Raw genomic sequence first — 18,649 nt, forward strand, 5'->3', positions numbered from 1 at the left:
ACTGACGTAACTGGTTGTAGGGATTTCAAAGCTAGGCAGATTGATAGACAAATTGTTGAAGGGGATTCAAGTAAGTAATATAGTCTATTATGGTCATATGGAGCTGAGTTGAGGAGGGATTTACCAGGAAAAACATTCAAGTTAAACATTAGTAGACCTAGACTAGGCTTGCAACCAAGGTTTGAGGGATGTTACATATGTTTTAATGGGACAAAAAAAATCATTGACACAAGCTTGTAAACCCTTTATAAGTTTAGATGGATGTCATTTAAAGACCAAGTATGGTAGAATATTGTTGATTGATGTTGGAAGGGATCCTAATTATCAGTATTCTCCTATTGTTTTTAGGGTAGTAGAGAATGAAACCAAGGACTCTTGGAGCTGGTTTGTTAAGCTATTTCTTGAACATATGGGAGATAGTAGATGGTGTTTCATTTTTTATCAACAAAAGGTATGAACACTAGTCAATGTTTATAATTTCATTTTACATTTGTATTTGTTGAAAAAATGTGTTATTTATGTAGGGACTTGTGCAAGTTTTTGAAGAGGAATACCCTGGATATGAACACATGTTTTGTCTTAGGTATTTGTATGCTAACTTCAAGAAGAAATTTGGAGGTCGGACATTGTTTAGAGATCTAATGAAAGATGCAGCTAAGGCAACCTACTATGAAGCACATGAAGCTAAAATGATGCAAATTAAGGAGGGGAGTTTATATGCTCTTGAATGGTTAAATGTTGTTCCAAAACACAAATTTTGTAAGCATGCATTTCCATTTTACTCTAAGTGTGATGTTCTAATGAAAAATCTTAGTGAATCATTTAATGCCACTATATTTCTACAAAGAGACAAACTTATTATCACAATATTTGAGTGGATGAGGAATTATATTATGGGTAGGTTTACCACACTTAGGGACAAGGTATGAAAATATAAGGGGGAGGGGTAATGTCTAAGCCACTTAGGAGATTAGATAGAGAGATAGAAAAAAGTGCAACTTGGTCTGCAACATATGCAGGGAGATTAACACTTCATGCAACACATGTATTATTCATTGATAGTTTTGTTGTAGACTTGGAAAAACACACTTGCTCATGTAACTTTTAGGACTTGGTTGGGATCCCATGTAGACATGGTGTTGCTGCAATACATAGGAAGGTTGATGGTCCTATCAAGTATGTGTGTAAGTGTTATCATAGGTCTACTTACATAAAATGCTATAATGAAGTTGTCAGTCTCATGAACGGGCAAAACAAATGGCCCAAAACCACAAATCCTATCATTTTTCTATCAATGTTCAAATATGGTCCAAGAAGGCCAAAGAAATTACGTAGAAGGGAACCAAATGAGGAAAATTTGACCAAATGGAAAATAAATAATACAAGCCACATGTGCAATAAGTGCTTAATATATTGGGAAAAATAGTATAACATGCAAGAAGGATAAACAATTTGCAATTATTCCAAGGGAAAATGCAACAAGTCTTACTGAGCCACCTACACAAGCATGCCAAGCTCCATCTATCTAAAAAGTACCTAAGAAGCGGGTTAGTTAACTAAAATTTATTTACTGAAATTTATGCATGAAGTTTAGTTATTGAATCTTGCATGTGAATGTTAAATGTTTATATGTTAACCGGCTTGCATGTGTTTGCAATAGAAGAGGCCCAAAAGTAGTGTGAACGAGGATGGAGCAAAGAAGAAATATACTAAATTGTCTTAGAAAAGATCCATGCATCTTCTAGTTAGGCATCTGCATCTCATGTACCTAAACTTGAACCAGTTGCAAGTCATATCCATGAACCTGAACAAGTTGCAAGTCATGTCCCTGAATCTGAACCAACTGTAAGTCATGTCCATGAACTTGAGCCACCTACAAGTCATGTCCCTGAACCTGAACCACCTACAAATCATGTCCCTGAACCTGAATCTACAACTCAGGTATCTGAACCTGACACTCAAGCATTTATTGAGCAGAATATTCACTTGAATTTTTTTTATCATATAGAACCTGAAACATTAGCATCGTTTCTTGATGATGAAGACTTTAGAGATTATGTGATTGGCACCCTCACATCTGTTGTACTCAACAGGAACCGTTTTGATTGTTCTTTGTACGGATGAGTGTTATTATCTAAAGGTTACTTGCGATTCGTTTTAATTAAGGAAAAAATAAGTTTTTAATTAATGTGTTCGTTAAGATTTTGAAACCTTATGCCTACATATTTTCATGGTGCAATGAGAAAACCAGAGCTTTGTAGTTCGTAGGATAGAAAATAAGTGTTTATTGGTTGATTTTAGGAAATACTGTTATAATCGTATCCTAGAAGTTTTTTTACACTGACTGGTTTGATCCTAGTTTGGATGCTTTAATCTTTTAGTCTGTTTAGTAAGGAATGAATTATAACACTTCTTTTATGAAGAGAAATTGTTGTTTGGTTAATGAATTGAAGAGTTTGATGTCTAAACCAAGAACAAAGGATTGTAAAAGTGGTGTCTGAACCAAGAACAAAGGATTGTAAAAGTGGTATCTTAACCAAGGATAAAGAATTATAAAAGCGGTGTCTTAACCAAGAATGAGGTGTCTGGATCATGAATGAGGAGTATTTTAACCAATGACTGGTGATTAACCATGCATGAGGTGTCTAAACCAAGAATGAGGTATGGATAACATAAAATGGTGATTAACCATGAATGAGGTGTCCGAACCAAGTTGTGGTGTCTAAACTATGCAGTTTTGTAGGGGTTTGCCTAGACTCGGTGATCAAGGCATACAAATAGGGGTTCGCCCAAACCATGCGATTAACAAGGAAAACATGCAAGAGATGCGTATTTTAACCAAAAGATGGTGGTTAACCCAAAGATAAGTATTTTAACCAAGAATTGGTGATTAACCTAAGGAGAGATATTTTAACCAGGAGATGGTGATTAACCTCAAAGAGAGTATGACCCAGAGATGAGTATTTTAACAAATGGATGGTTATTAACCTAAATAGAGGTATATTAACCAAGAGATGGTGATTAACCTCAAAGCAAGTGTGGGTGTCAAAACCAAGAGGTGTTGTGTTAGGTCCAAAGAGGATTGATGCTTGATGTTGACTATTATGGATTCTTGATCTGAGGATGAATGTTGAAAGTTATTTTGATTTGAATTGCACTAAAGTCTATGAGTGGAGGTGAATACTTTGAACAATTGGGTCAATCGTCCTGTATCCAAAGATATTCAGAATAAGGATATGAATACTCCGTCTTATTCCTCCTCCACTTCTTAAGGCTCGTGGCGTACAATCCGCATCATAATTGTTAGGTGTTTTAAACTTGTCAAAAGGAAAGGTAAATTTTGTTTTAAAGGGATGAGACAAGATGTGTTTGAAAGAATGGGATGAAGCTTAGTAGGGTCATGTCTTGATGTTCACCTATTTCTAGGGTTTTAAATGTGAATGGACTTAGGATTGACTTAAGGGATCATGTATAGTGCAAGTCTTGAGATCTAATTCAAATCAAGTGATCGAAACTCGTGATCACTTAATTGAATAAAAACCCTAAAGGAGCATGCAATTTGTCTTTAAGGTCTTTCCATGAAATCCTAAAGTCATTAATCTAATTAATTGATCAAAGTGTGTTTGATCAAATAATCAAATCAATCAAGGAAAAAAAGTTAAAATAGGTCAAAAACAGTCCAAACCAAGAAATGATCATCATGATTTTTGTGAATTTTTAAATAGAGAGAAAAGAAAAGAAAATAAGATCGATGTCACAAAATCATAATTTTCTAATTAATTCTAATCTAAGTCTAATTATAAAAAATAATTTTAATCTATGAATTTAATCCTAAAATTAATCAATTTAATTCTAATTAATAAAGAGAACTAAAGTCATATTTTTGTTACGAAACTAAATAACTGTAATAAGTATGATAATTTTTGTATAGAATATATAAGATCATTTTCTAAACACAGTCCAAAATTGACACGTGACTAGAACATTAAGGTCATAAAACTAATATAATGTAACCATGCTTATATTAAAAGATATATAATTAAGTGTCATATAATCCAAAAAAGTTCTAAACTAATATTAAGTGTCATTAAAAAAACCTTGAAAGGAACTACCAGCCAAATCCTGCGACTACTACTGCTTTTCCATCATGATCAGCAGCTTCACGGCAGGAATCATAAAGATTGTCAAAAAAAATTGAGCTTCATCAATGCCAATCACGTCCAGATGCTCATAAGCATCAACTCTGAACTTCCGCTTGAATGGTGCCAAGTCTGATAATTGTTAGAAATTTCGGAAAGATTAAAGGGATCGTGAACACAACACTTTTCTTATAGTATTTCAAGCACTCTCGATTGTTTTAGAGTTCTGATGCATGAATACCCAGGATAATTCAGCCTTATCGAGTTTGCGCAAGACCAGCGAAAACCCGGAGCCGGAGCCGGTGTAAGGTTGGGACAAGTGGCATAATACTTGGGACCACCATATGTGTTCATGTGGCACTTTATCCTCTTTTGTCCTTTTTTTGAGTTAATGATATTAACTCTTTATAAGGACTTACAAAGTGAGTAAATCTTCCAATGTGGGACTTTATCTCATGCATTTATTAGCATTAACTCACTTCCACCATTTGTCATTTTGGAACACACTTGTATTTAATAAATTACAACAATCCCCCACTTGTTCTAATAATGACAAATCCAATTCCAGAATATAGAAAGCAAAAAGTGTTAATACAGTTAGGTATCTTTCGATTTGAACTTAACCTTAGTAAAGACAACGCAAAGCCTAATCGGAACGTTAGGTAGCTATGCTTTGAACCATTATCCCATGTGATCAGACCGGCGTTGCTATACACACATTTTTAGAGGTTCTTCGCCTACATATCTCGCCTAGCACTATTTATGGTCATGTGCTTTTCCTGTTTTCATGAATTTTTCATGAGAGAAACTCAAACTCTCACCTTAAGATGACACCATCTTGAAGTTCATATAGGTGAAGTTCAATTCGTATCTATTTCTTGAGATACGTATCCTCCTTGATATAGAACTTCATTAAGAGTTTCTTTGAAAACTCAACCCTCAGTTTGTAATCGTCAACATTATCGCGGAATGTTGCATAACCTTCCGAATCAACGACTTGTTGTTACCCATTGAATCTTAGGTTAAGATGTGTTAACTTCAGATTGGGTTGCTATCATTGTCGGAACCCTTATTCAAGGAGTTTTAATCCCATACCTTTCGAGGTAGTCTTTACTAAATCTCTGGCCAGTGGTTTAGTAAATGGATCAGCCAAATTATAGCTTGTTTGTATATATGTTAGTGAAATGATCCCATCCTTTATCATTTTTTTCTCACGAGAGAGTGTCTAAGACCTACGTGTCTAGACTTTCCATTGTACACTTCACTGAACGCTCTAGCCAGGATGGCTTGACTATCACAATGTATCAATACTTTTGAAACATTGTCTTTAGCTAATGGAACCTCCAATAAGAGGTCCCTCAACCATTCTGCTTCTTGTCCAGTAGACGCAAGAGCCACAAACTCTGATTCCATGGTTGAGAGAGTAATGCATGTTTGTTTCTTGCTTTTCCAAGAAATCGCACCTCCAGCTAATGTGAATATCCACCCAGTTGTAGATTTATAATCTCCAACACCTGATATCCAACTTGCGTCGGTATATCCTTCTAGTACGACAGGAAACTTACCATAATGAAGGCCAAGATTTTTGGTCTTTAACAAATATCCGAAAATCCTAGTTATGGCCTTCCAATGTTCATCATTTGGATTGCTAGTAAATCTACTCATCTTACTAACTGCAAAAGCTATGTCAGGTCTGGTGCATTGCATTAAGTACATTAGACATCCAGTTGCACTTGCATATTCCAGTTGTGCCACGGTTCTCCCATTGTTCTTTTGAAGTTTGACACTAGGATTGAATGGAGTGTTTACTTCCTTAAAGTTTAGGTGTTTGAACTTTTCCAACATTTTCTCAATATAATGTGTTTGATTAAGTTCATAACCCCCACTATTTTGTTTTACTTTGATCCCTAGTATAGTGTCAACTAGTCCAAGATCTTTCATCTTGAATGTGGAAGTCAAAAATTTCTTTGTTTCTAATATTCCATTCATTTCATTGCTGATAATCAACATGTCATCAACATATAGAAATATCACAACACTTCCGTGCACCTTTGTGTACAAGCATTTGTCACAAGAGTTTGGAACAAACCCATTTGAAATTATGGCGGTGTCAAATTTTTGATGCCATTGTTTTGGTGCCTGTTTTAAACCGTATAAAGACTTAACAAGTTTGCATACCTTTTGTTCATTTCCAGGAAGCATGAAGCCTTCTGATTGCTCCATGTAGATCTCCTCATCGAGATCTCCGTTTAGGAATGCTGTTTTAACATCCATTTGATGAACAATAAGGTTATTCAAGGAAGCTAGTGCAAACAGGATTCTAATTGTCGTAGTTTTTGCTACCGGTGCATATGTGTCAAAATAATCGACACCTTCCTTTTGTCTAAATCCTTTTGCTACTAGTCTAGCCTTGTAGGTGTTTAATGTACCGTTACTATGATACTTTTTTCTAAACACCCACTTGCATCCAATGGGTCTTGATTCCTTCGGAAGATCAACTAGTTCCCAAGTATGATTTGACATAATTGAATCCATTTCATCTTGGATAACATCTTTCCAAAAAGAAGCGTCCCTAGAAGCCACTGCTTCCTTATATGTTTTAGGATCATCTTCTACTTGAAGAATAATAGGAATTTTATGAACATCATTCTTGCTATTTCCTTCAACTAAATAAAGAGAAATGAGTTGGGAATTAATTTCATCTGGTCCTAGATCCTTAGTTTTTCGTGCCCTTTTGCTTCTCCTTGGTTCTGATTGTGTTTCAACAATTCGTGTCGAATCTTTGTCACGAGATTCTTCAATTGTGGGATTTTCAGGTCCCTTATCCTTTGTGATGAGATTTTCAAAGAATTCCACATCTCTGGATTCAACAATTACATTAGACTCTAGATTTAGAAGTCTGTATGCTTTGCTATTTGGTGCATATCCTATGAAGGCACATCTGATTCCTCGAGGACCCAATTTTGTCCTTTTGGGATCCATGTTCTTGTAATAAGCTACACACCCCCACACTCTGAAATAACCAATACTTGGTGGTCTTCCTTTCCATTTCTCATATGGAGAAATACCAATTGTTTTTAAAGGAATCATGTTCATTATGTGACATGCGGACAATAGTGCTTCACCCCATAAATTAAATGGTAATTCTGAATGCATTAACATAGCATTTATCATCTCTTGATATGTTATATTTTTTCTTTCGGCCATGCCATTTTGTTGTGGTGTGCGGGGCGCAGAACATTCGTGTATGATGCCATATTCTTCACAATATGCATCAAATTCTGCTGAGAAATATTCTCCGCCTCTATCGCTCCTAAGTACTTTTATAGTTGTACTTAATTGATTTTCTACTTCTACTTTATATGTCTTAAAGGCATTAAAAGCATCATCTTTATGCTTTAAGAGATATACATGTGTGAACCTAGAGCAATCATCAATAAACGTTATAAAATAACGGTTCCCTCCACGGGTCAACATACCATTAAATTCACACAAATCAGAGTGCACAAGATCTAGCACGTTTGTTTTTCTTTCAACACTTTTGAAAGGTTTCTTTATCATTTTTGATTTAACACATATTTCACATTTTCCGAAATCATGAATGTTGCATGATATCAAACCGGATTTAATTAGTTTATTCATAGTACTAATACCAATATGTGTCAATCTAGAGTGCCATAAGGAAATAAATTCAAGCATATAAGCAGAATTAGAAATTTCATTAATAATATTGTCGGTAGTACAAAGTTTGATCATTCCTTCAGCGGAATATCCTTTTCCTACAAATATACCATTACGGGTCTATATTATTTTGCCCAATTCATATACAGATTTAATACCCGGTTTTCCCAATAAGTCCCCACTAACAAGGTTTCTATTCATATCAGGAACATGAAGCACATTAACAAGAGTGACTTTCTTTCCGGAAGTGAAGTTGAGTTCGACGGATCCTGTTCCAACGACTTTAGATCGCACTTCATTTCCCATTTGCACTTCTTGTCCATCATTGACTTCGGTATAGGTTTTGAATGTTGTTTTATCATAAGATACATGCACAGTTGCACATGTGTCATACCACCATCCTTGCACTTTGCCTTTGATTGCCATCATTTCGCTTACCATAGCGATTATGTCGTCATCGACATGAACAACATTGACCTCATTTTTGGACTTATTGTGCCTGCAATCTCGAGCATAATGTCAGGGTTTGCCACATACATAACAACCATTTTTAGTACCTTTTGGTCCGCCATAATTTTTTTGAACTTGTTGTGTTCTTTCCTTGGGCCGAGACGGTTTTTCATGCCATCATATTTTTTCTTTCCTTTAGCGGCAACAACATTTGCTTTAGCAAATCCAGCAGACTCAGTTTTTTCTCGATCCTTCGTTTCCTCCTCGATACGAAGGTGTTTCTGAAGTTTCTCCAAAGAAAAGTCCTCAGAACTATGCAACAATTTCTTTATGTATCCTTTCCATGAAGGTGGCAATTTTGCTATTATTGCACCGACTTGGAATGCTTCAGGAATGTCAATTTTCACGGCTTTTATTTTATTCACGAGAACCTGTAACTCGTGTACTTATGCAAGAATCGGCTTGGAATCCAACATCTTAAAATCAAAGTATTTAGATATTAAAAACTTTTTCGTACCTTCTTCTTCGGCCTTGAATTTGAATTTGAGTGCATTCCAGATTTCCTTTGCGGATGCAGTATTGGTGTAGAGATCATAGAGACGATCAAATAATGTGTTCAAGATGTGTCCACGACAAATCAGTTCATCTCCTTTTCGTTTTTTTCTCTCCTTTTTTACTTCATCAGTGTCATTCTCAGTTGGTTCTAGAATTGCCTCCTGATCAGGATCCAAGACATATTGAATTTTCAGGGCGATCAGGAGAAATGTCATTTTGTCTTGCCAACGGGTATAGTTTGTTCCATCGAAACGATCTAACTTAACAAGGTCCTGGTTCATCAGTTTGATGCTTGAAACAGAAGCGTCGGTGGCCATGATTTGAGACACTATAAGACTGTTAGAAATTTCGAAAAGATTAAAGGGATCCAGGCTTGAATCGTGAATGCAACACTTTCCTTATAGTATTTCAAGCACTCTCGATTGTCTTAGAGTTCTGATGCAGGAATACCCAGGATAATTCAGCCTTATCGAGTTTGCGCAAGACCGGCGAAAACCCGAATGCAGCGAAGAGCGTCTGGAATTATTTAGAGGATTTTCGGATTTTGTGTGTTTTATTCTGAATCCGGATTTATGCTTTTATAGGCCATGTTGATATTGTTTCACAAGGTAGCGACCCTTGGTGAAGCAATGTCCTTTTCCAATAATCATAATGGTTGGCCTGCAGCATGTTTCACCAACAGTTGCATGGTTTCGCCTTTGCAACATCTCATGAAGAGTTACAATCTCCGAATTCAAAATTCAAATCGTAGGCACTGACCAAAAGGGAGCAACGATAATAGCCCGGCCGAAGGCCGGCCGGCCGCCGGAGCGGCGCCGCCTCATTAATGCTGCGAATAGCCCGATTGCTCCGATGCAACGTACCTAAGTGCTTAAGTGCCGTCTACAAGTCGCCACTAGCGCCCTACGCCCACGGACCCGGTCCCGGAGTCGGAGCCGGAGCCGGTGTTGTAACAACCCAATTTTTTAGTATTTATTTATTATACTATTATTACTTATGTGGAGTGTTAATTAATTATTTAGTTGATAAGAGATATCATGAATAATTGAATTAATTAACTTGGTGGATATATGGTGTTAGTTTAATTTATTTGAATTAAATAGAGATATTTAAATATTAGGTCTTATTGGACCTATTAATTAAATTAGAAGTATAATGACTTAAGCCCAAATAGAATACTAATATAAATAGTAAGAGGTGAGGAGAGTAAGAATTAGGATTCATTTGATCATTTAAGGCAATAGAGAAAGAGGAGAGGAAAAGAACAAGAGAGAAGCTAGGATTTCCAGAAAATTGAAGAGGTAAGGGGGGAATCCTTATTATTATGGGTTAGTATGATCGGGTCAATGGGTAGATGTATGTTTAGGTTAAAATCCCTAATTTTGTATGGTTGTTTGGAATTGTTAGGTTTTGATGAGTATGCTTGATTGTGGTGATTGATTGTGTTAAAACTGCAAATTAACGTTATATATTTAGAGTATTGTGTGAGTTATAATTTTCTGAACGTTTGGCTTTTTACGGAATTGAAATCGGAGGTCCGAAAGTCCTCCAACGATGAAAAACGCAGAAAATTATGCATGTTGTCTGTCACAATCGCGGCCTTTTTTTTATGTTTTATTGTCGAAATCGTTTTGGTCATAACGTTTGATCCGTAAGTCCAAATTAAGTGTCGTTTGAAGCGTTGGATAGCTGAAACAGAGGGGTATAACTTTGTTTCAGGAATAAAATAATTTTGGAGATTATTCCATGGACGTTTTAGGGGTTGAAGAAGATGAAAATTATGTTGGAAAATTTAATAAACAACAACTTTTTAGTAACGCATTCGTGCACGGTTTTATTCATAACTTTCAACTCGTGAATCATTTTGGGTTGGGGTTTAAAGCATTAGAAAGGTGACTCTAATAGATATTATGTGAATGGTGTATTTGTTATGAATGTGTATATGTACTATTGGTGGATTGTGAATGATATATTGTTATGAATGTGTATATGTACCATTGGTGGATTGTGAATGATACATTGTTAGAATGTGTGTATGTACCATTGGTGGATTGTGAATGATACATTGTTACGAATGTGTATATGTACCATTGGTGGATTGTGAATGATATATTGTTATGAATGTGTATATCTACCATTGGTGGATTGTGAATGATATATTGTTATGAATGTGTTTATGTACCATTGGTGGATTGTGAATGATATATTGTTATGAATGTGTGTATGTACCATTGGTGGATTGTGAATGATATATTGTTATGAATGTGTATATGTACCATTGATGGATAATTCATAGAGTTGAATTATGGTGATATGTGGAATGTTAAGATGGTAGAGATGATCTTAATTGCATATGTACTGGTATTTGTACATTCATTCATGGCATGCATGGTCGGCTTCATAGTTGAAGCGGTGAAACTGTGGGTTCACATGGTAGCACACGTTGATCCTTAATTGGAAATAGGCGTGGTAGATAGACGTTGATCCTTAATTGGAAATAGACGTAGCAGACGTTGATCCTTAATTGGAAATAGGCGTGGTAGATAGACGTTGATCCTTAATTGGAAATAGGCGTAGCAGACGTTGATCCTTAATTGGAAATAGACGTGGTGGCTTGGATTCTAGATGTTGAATCGGAAAGCGGTGGAACATTGGGTCCATATAGACGTTGATCCTTAATTGGAAATAGGCGTAGTAGACGTTGATCCTTAATTGGAAATAGACGTGGTGGCTTGGATTCTAGATATTGAATCGGAAAGCGGTGAAACGTTGGGTTCACATTATGGTACCACATGCATAGAGTCACATGTCTTGCATTGAGTCACATTAGAGTCATGTGATAGTTGAATGTTTGCATTGTTGTGATTGTGATGTGTGTATGAGATATGGTAATTGAATTTGGTGATGTTTGGATACATAACTTGGCAAATTATGTGATTATGTGATAATTGTCGTTATGTGTATTTTTGGGAATATACTATTGGATTTGAATATTATACTCTTTGAGTTTTTATGTGTGCTTGAAACATGTGAAATAAATGTTGTTTAATATTATTTACATGGTTATATGAAGTGTGACGAATTCCTTTAATTATTGATTTAATCATTGTGCTTGATTAATACTTCTTCATAATGATTTGAATTCTCACCCTTTCTGTTTGAATGTTACCTTTACATGGGTATCGCGCAGATACTCAGGAGTAGTATCGCTGAAGTAAGTGGACGGTAGCTCACTCGAGATTAGCTGGAGAGCTGCGGTACTTCGTTTAGAGACTAAGTAGTGAGTCAATGCTCTGGTCATGTAACACTGGGTAGATTGGTAGTATGGAACTCATATCTGATTTGGATACGTTTTATGTTATTAATTGTGAACATGTGTAATTGAAGAGATTATTGAGAGATGATCATGGTATGGGACATGAATCATTTGATGAAATGCATGGATATTCGTTATTTTCCGCTGCGAACGCATATGCTTGAATATTCATGATAATTGAAATGTGTTATTTTAAATGACCAGGTGTATTGTATATTGATGATGAATGATGTTGGTTTTTGAAAGCTCTTAGTTTTGAAAACGTCGATGTGACGTCCTTTTGTTTATATGCGTGTTTATTTACTCTAATTATATGTTAAGTATTTTGGGATAGAAAAAGGGGTGTTACAGGTGTCTCCGGTGGCGACACCGACGAGTGGTTGTAAGGTTGGGACAAGTGGCATAATGCTTGGGACCATCATATGTGTTCATGTGGCACTTTATCCTCTTTTGTCCTTTTGTTGAGTTAATGATATTAACTCTTTATAAGGACTTAAAAAGTAAGTAAATCTTCCAATATGGGACTTTATCTCATGCATTTATTAGCATTAACTCACTTCCACCATTTGTCATTTTGGAACACACTTGTATTTAATAAATTACAACAATGCCAATCACGTCCAGCTGCTCATAAGCATCAACTCCGAACTTCCGCTTGAATGGTGCCAAGTCTGATAGTGCCCAACATCATGTGTAACAATTGAATCTAATCCATATCTCGTATCCTTGTTTGGTTTAATTATTGCTACGGATTCGGAGTTTGTTTTGTGTTTTGGTTATCATTTCGTAACTCGCACATGGAACACTTGAACTCTCAAACCAAATCTCTTTTCTTTTGCTTCAAATTGGTACAAAAATGGACTTCATGGATTTTATAATTTTAATGTTAATTTTATACTAACTCATCCATGGGGTTTTGATTTGGATTTTGAAAATTTAAGGAGAGTCTTTTGTGTTCTACGTCAAAGTTGAGTTTTTGACTCAAATAAGTGATTATTCTAATAAGCTATTTTATACTCTATGTCTAAACTCAACACTAATGCAATGTCTAATTCATAGCTATGCTAAACTATGTTAGAAATTATGCTATATTGACTTTTATGCTAATTGAGTTTTTTTGTTGTTTAAGGAAAGCAAGTGCTTATTAAATCATCTATTTCATAATAGTGACTTAAATTAAACAAGCAAGAAGCATTCAACAACTCATGACAATGATATGGAAGAAAAGAGATGAAGGATTACCGACTGAGCGGAGGTTTGTCCTAGTTAGTGTTGAGAATCGCCGACGAATTTACCGAAGAGAAACCCGAAAAACTTTGAAGTAAGCTCCTTTAATCCAATTAATCTTTGCTTGATAATTATGGTTGAATATAAATGATGAATGTAGAAGATGAATCTTGAATATATAATATTGATGAATATGCTTGAATCTTGATGAACTTTGGATGGTGATTGTTGATGATAATGTGTGAATTGTTGAAACTTGATTGATGATTTGTTGGAATTGGATTGTGTCTAAGTTCCACCAAATTTAGAACTTCAATGTGAAATTATAAATGTTGATGAATATGAACTTTGATGATGATGAGGGAGTGGAGAAAAGAGAGAATTATGAGAGAACTTGAGAAAAAATGCTGGAAAACTGATTAAAGGAGTTAATATAAGTTAAGTTAGTTAGTATGAGTTCCTATGAGTTAAGTCCAAAATTGTGAAAAATGACATATTTATATAAGTTTTGTAAATGAATGAACATCCTTGGATTGTGATCCAAGTAAGAGATTTATCAATGGTTGGAAATTAATTTAAGTCTTAGTTGCGGATCACTAATTTCAACCATTGGATTGATTATTATGAATGGTTAGGATTGAATGAAAATTTCAACGAAATGGAAGTTGAAATTTGTGTTTGTTTGATATGATGTGTGTTAGTTTGGTAGTTATAGTAGTTAAGAGTTAATTGTGTAATTGAATGATCATGAATGCGTAGGTAGTTAGAGACAAATAGTGATTGATTTTTGCAAAAATACTAAGTTGGAATATAAGGTAAAAGATCATTAGTAATTATGCATGAAACTTGAAAATTTTGAATGCTTTAACCTTTGATTTTTTTGCCATGAATTTTTGGTGAATTATCTCATAACTTTAAGTGCTTTTTAGAAGTGATTTTGCGTTGAAAAAGTGAACTTTTGAATGATGTAAACTTATGGATAAATTTCTGACTTTTGGGGCATGAATCAATGTTGAAAAATATTGAAAAAACAAGTATTGAATTCACTACATAGTGCGGAATTTTCTTAAGTTTCCTTGATTTTTTCATGACTTTTTGATTGCTTTTTGTGGACTTATGCTTATGATTCATGGAGACTAACTTGATCCCAATTTTCTTTGTAGCAAAGTGAGCATTGTAGTGGAAGAATGAACTTGAAGCAACATTGGAAAGTGAAAAACAAGTCATGGAAGTGAAACTTAATGGAAGATAGAATGTGTTAGAAATTAACATTTGTAACATAATCATGACATAAATCATTTTTGATGAATACTGAAGAATTCTTTGATCAAATTCTTTTAGAATATGTCCAGGAAAATTGAAAAGTCAAAATTGAGTCAATGGTCAATAGTTGGCCAAAAGTCAATTGTACCAAAAGAATGTTAGTTTTTTATTCTCTTTCCTTGTAATCCGTTCTTTTGATTTGTATCTCAAGAAATATGTATTGTACTACGAATTTTAAATAAATGAATGAAATCTTCTTTTTGTTCCAACTTTGCCCTTTTCTTTGAATTCAAACAATCTTCCGAATTAAGTAAGAATCATTCCAATCCCCCTGCTAACAATGAATCTCGAATAAATAGATGATATGCACCCCAGGTAATATGAGAAATAAACCAGAATAATCACCAAATAATATCCGCCTCAAAAATCCACTTACACTGATTAAATACATTATTATCGAATATTTAGTCCCTTTATGAATTATGTGAAATGCGATGAATGAAACGCTAAAACGAATGACCTAATTGGATAACTCGACAATCATTCATGCAAATGATTTAAGCATGAAACAGGTGGAAAATTGAAAAACAGTGGGTAAAATTGGGTTATGACACCTAGACCTACATTTCCTTATTTCAACAGAAAGATAATCGCGTTAGTTGTCCAACACAACTTACCGCACCTCAAACAAACTTACAAAACCTGAATTACGCATGAAACAAGACAACCAATACCGGTTCCAGAATTTTCCACTATTTCACACGAGTAACAAATTTAGATTTTTCCTAAAATCTCAAACAAAACATTCACATAAAATTTGATTTCAAATATAATTCAACAATTCAACAATTCATCCGTTCAATAATTCATCCAATTCAACAAAACACCCTAACATACAAATTTACCCCAATTACGAAAACTCAAAAATAAAATTCAAAGTTTCTAACTAGAATGCACAGTCAACTACAATATTCTAATTTTCTCAATTACGAAAATTTAAGGATCAGTTTCATGATCCTTTATGCCCTAGGGTTCACAGCGAACCCTATATTATGGAACAACTCCATATAGACAAATATGTATCGGGCTTCAAGATAAACTCCACTACCTTACCACCAATATACCCTTCGTAAAACATATCCCCTTACCTTGGATTGTTGTGATGAAAATGCTCTTCTCAAGAGTGGATGAAATCACTTCATTTATCTTATAAGATTTTCTCCCTCTTTTTCTTTTTTCTCCCAAATGATATGTGTTTTTCATCCATTTTCTCTATCTTGACTCTCCATTTTTATATTTTCTAAATTTCTTGGTGTAAGCCCTAGAGGCCAATACTTTTGGTACTTGTATCGAATTATTTATTAATAATAAAAGGCATTTTCTTTATTATGGTTGATTAATAAAGTCCCTAGAATAGATAGTCCGTTTAATGTATTAAGTGTGACTTAATCATGAGAACACATTAAACATAAGGGCATTGTTCTTAAAGTATCCGTAGTCGAGCTTTAATGTGAAGTGGGATAACATTAAAAGCATTAAGACTATTATGTTTGTAGACTGATGATCACATCTCATGGATCATGGATAAAGAGTTATCAAGTCTTAAACATAGGTATGAATATTAGGAGTAATATTTATACCAGATTGACCCGCTATGAGAATACTATATAGAAAGTTATGCAAAGTGTCATAAGTTATTCTCATGGTGATAATAGTGTATACCACTCTTCGACCTGAAACCACTATGGATCCTAGATGTAGAGTCGAGTGCTTTATTGTTGATCCAACGTTGTCCGTAACTGGATAACCATAAAGACAGTTGATGGGTACTCCACGAAGCATGCTGAGGGACATGAGTGTCCTAGATGGAATTTGCCAATTCTGCGTAACAGGATAAATGTCTATGGGCCCAATATTGAACTGGACAAGGGTGACACGGTCTATACCTTGTGTTCAATATAGACATAAGGGCAAAGGGGTAATTATACACATAATTATTATCACAGGAGGTTTTGTCATATCACATGACATTTTCGTGACTTGGGTAGCAGTGATGTGTTGCTAGATATCGCTCACTATTTATTATGTTAAATGCGTGATTTAATATAATTGCCAACGCCGCGAAAACCTATAGGGTCACACACAAAGGACGGACTGATGAGATATAGAGTAACTAAGGAACACCGTAAGGTACGGTGCACTTAAGTGGGAGACAAAATATGGTAAGGTACCAAATACTTAAGTGATTTTGGGCATATTATAAGATATGGGCCAAAATACACTTAAGTGGGCTTTTTAGCTTGAAGCCCACACAAGTGGTTCTTGTCGCATTACGCGAAAAACCGGCGGGAAAACGAAAACAACAGAGCCACCACCGTGCGTTATTTATCCCAAAGGAGGGAAAGGAAACGCTCGAAGTAAACCTGGAAAAGACATGGTCTCGCGACCAAAGAGAGATGGGATCGGGAGTCGGTTATGCGAAGGGAAGGTATTAGCACCCCTACGCATCCGTCGTACTCGACGGGATCCACGCACAAAAGGAAGGATAAAGGTTGCTAAAACTGCTCAAACAAACACACTGGCTGAAAGGAGACACAGAAAGACAAAAGAAACTAACTCGGCAGGATATCGCATCCTGGGCCTACGTAGTCTGTCAGGCACAGACATCAGAGTTGACGTAGTTCGGGACAAGGGAAAACGTGCTCGCTAGGATGTCGTGTAACACCCCGATAAAATATGATAATTATTTAATTTAAGTTAATAGTATATTTATTAATTTAATTAAATAATTGGAATATTATTTGGAATTATTATTATTAGAATAATAAAGTTGGAATATATATAAAGAGTTCCATTTGGTAAAAAGGGTTTTTCACGTGAAAACCAGAGAAGCGACAGAAAAGTGGAGAAAGGGCAAAGAGGAAGAGCAGGAGAAGAAGGTTGAAGAAGGAAGAGCTTGAAGCTAAAGGATTGCCGGATTAACTCAGGTAAGGGGGGTTTATCGTCGTTTAATGGGTATTATGGGTTAACATGTAATGGGTAGTAATAAGTCGTTGAATTGACCCTAATTGGGATGATGAGTGCTGAAAAATTGTGATGAATAAGTTATGATTAAGCTGTAATTGAATCTATATTTGGGTGAGTTGTGATTTTCCGAACGTGTAGCTTTTTACGGAATTGGAATCGGAGGTCCGGAAGTCCTCCAACGGCGGAAAATGCGGAGAATTCTGCATTCTGCTTCGTGTTAGCGCAGGAACAGTTTTCTGTCTTGCGTTAACCGGTTAACCCAGGGTGTTAACCGGTTAACACTGTTATGAATTGAGAAATATTGTTGTCTGTCTTGCGTTAACCGGTTAACCCAGGGTGTTAACCGGTTAACACTGTTAAAATGTGCCAGGAAGCGTGTTATGTGTTGCATTAACCGGTTAACCCAGAGCGTTAACCGGTTAACACTGTTTGAAAAGTAGAAAAACTGATATTTTAAATATTATGAACAATTGATGATTGGCCTATATTGGTGTATGATATAGGAGGGATCAATTTCCCGTTGTTTTGAGCAGTGTAGGTATTAGTAGAGTGTGCTAATACTGTGATTGAATTATGTGGCATGACATAATATAATTCTGTGATAATTGTATTGAGGATGTATGATGGTGTGCATAATGTTGTGAATATATCTATTATGTATGCTATTGTGAATGGACTGTTTATGGCTTAGAGTGTGAGCATATGTCCATTGTGGATTGTTGATGGTTGCATGCTAGGTGATTTAGCGTGTATGATATGGCCTTTATGGTGGTAGCTAATTCCCATGGTGAGGAATTAGTGAGTGAATTATTGTGGATTATTGTTGATGTTTGCATGCTAGGTGATTTAGCGTGCATAGCATAGCCCTTGGGGTGGTAGCTAATTCCCATGGTGAGGAATTAGTGATGTGAGTCACTAGGTCTCAAATGAGTGGGACTAGTGAGCTTGGTAGCCGTATCTGGATTTGATCGGTGAGGTTGAACTATATGTT

This window comes from Lathyrus oleraceus, chromosome 4, assembly GCF_024323335.1.
Source record: "Lathyrus oleraceus cultivar Zhongwan6 chromosome 4, CAAS_Psat_ZW6_1.0, whole genome shotgun sequence".
Lineage (NCBI taxonomy): Eukaryota > Viridiplantae > Streptophyta > Magnoliopsida > Fabales > Fabaceae > Lathyrus > Lathyrus oleraceus.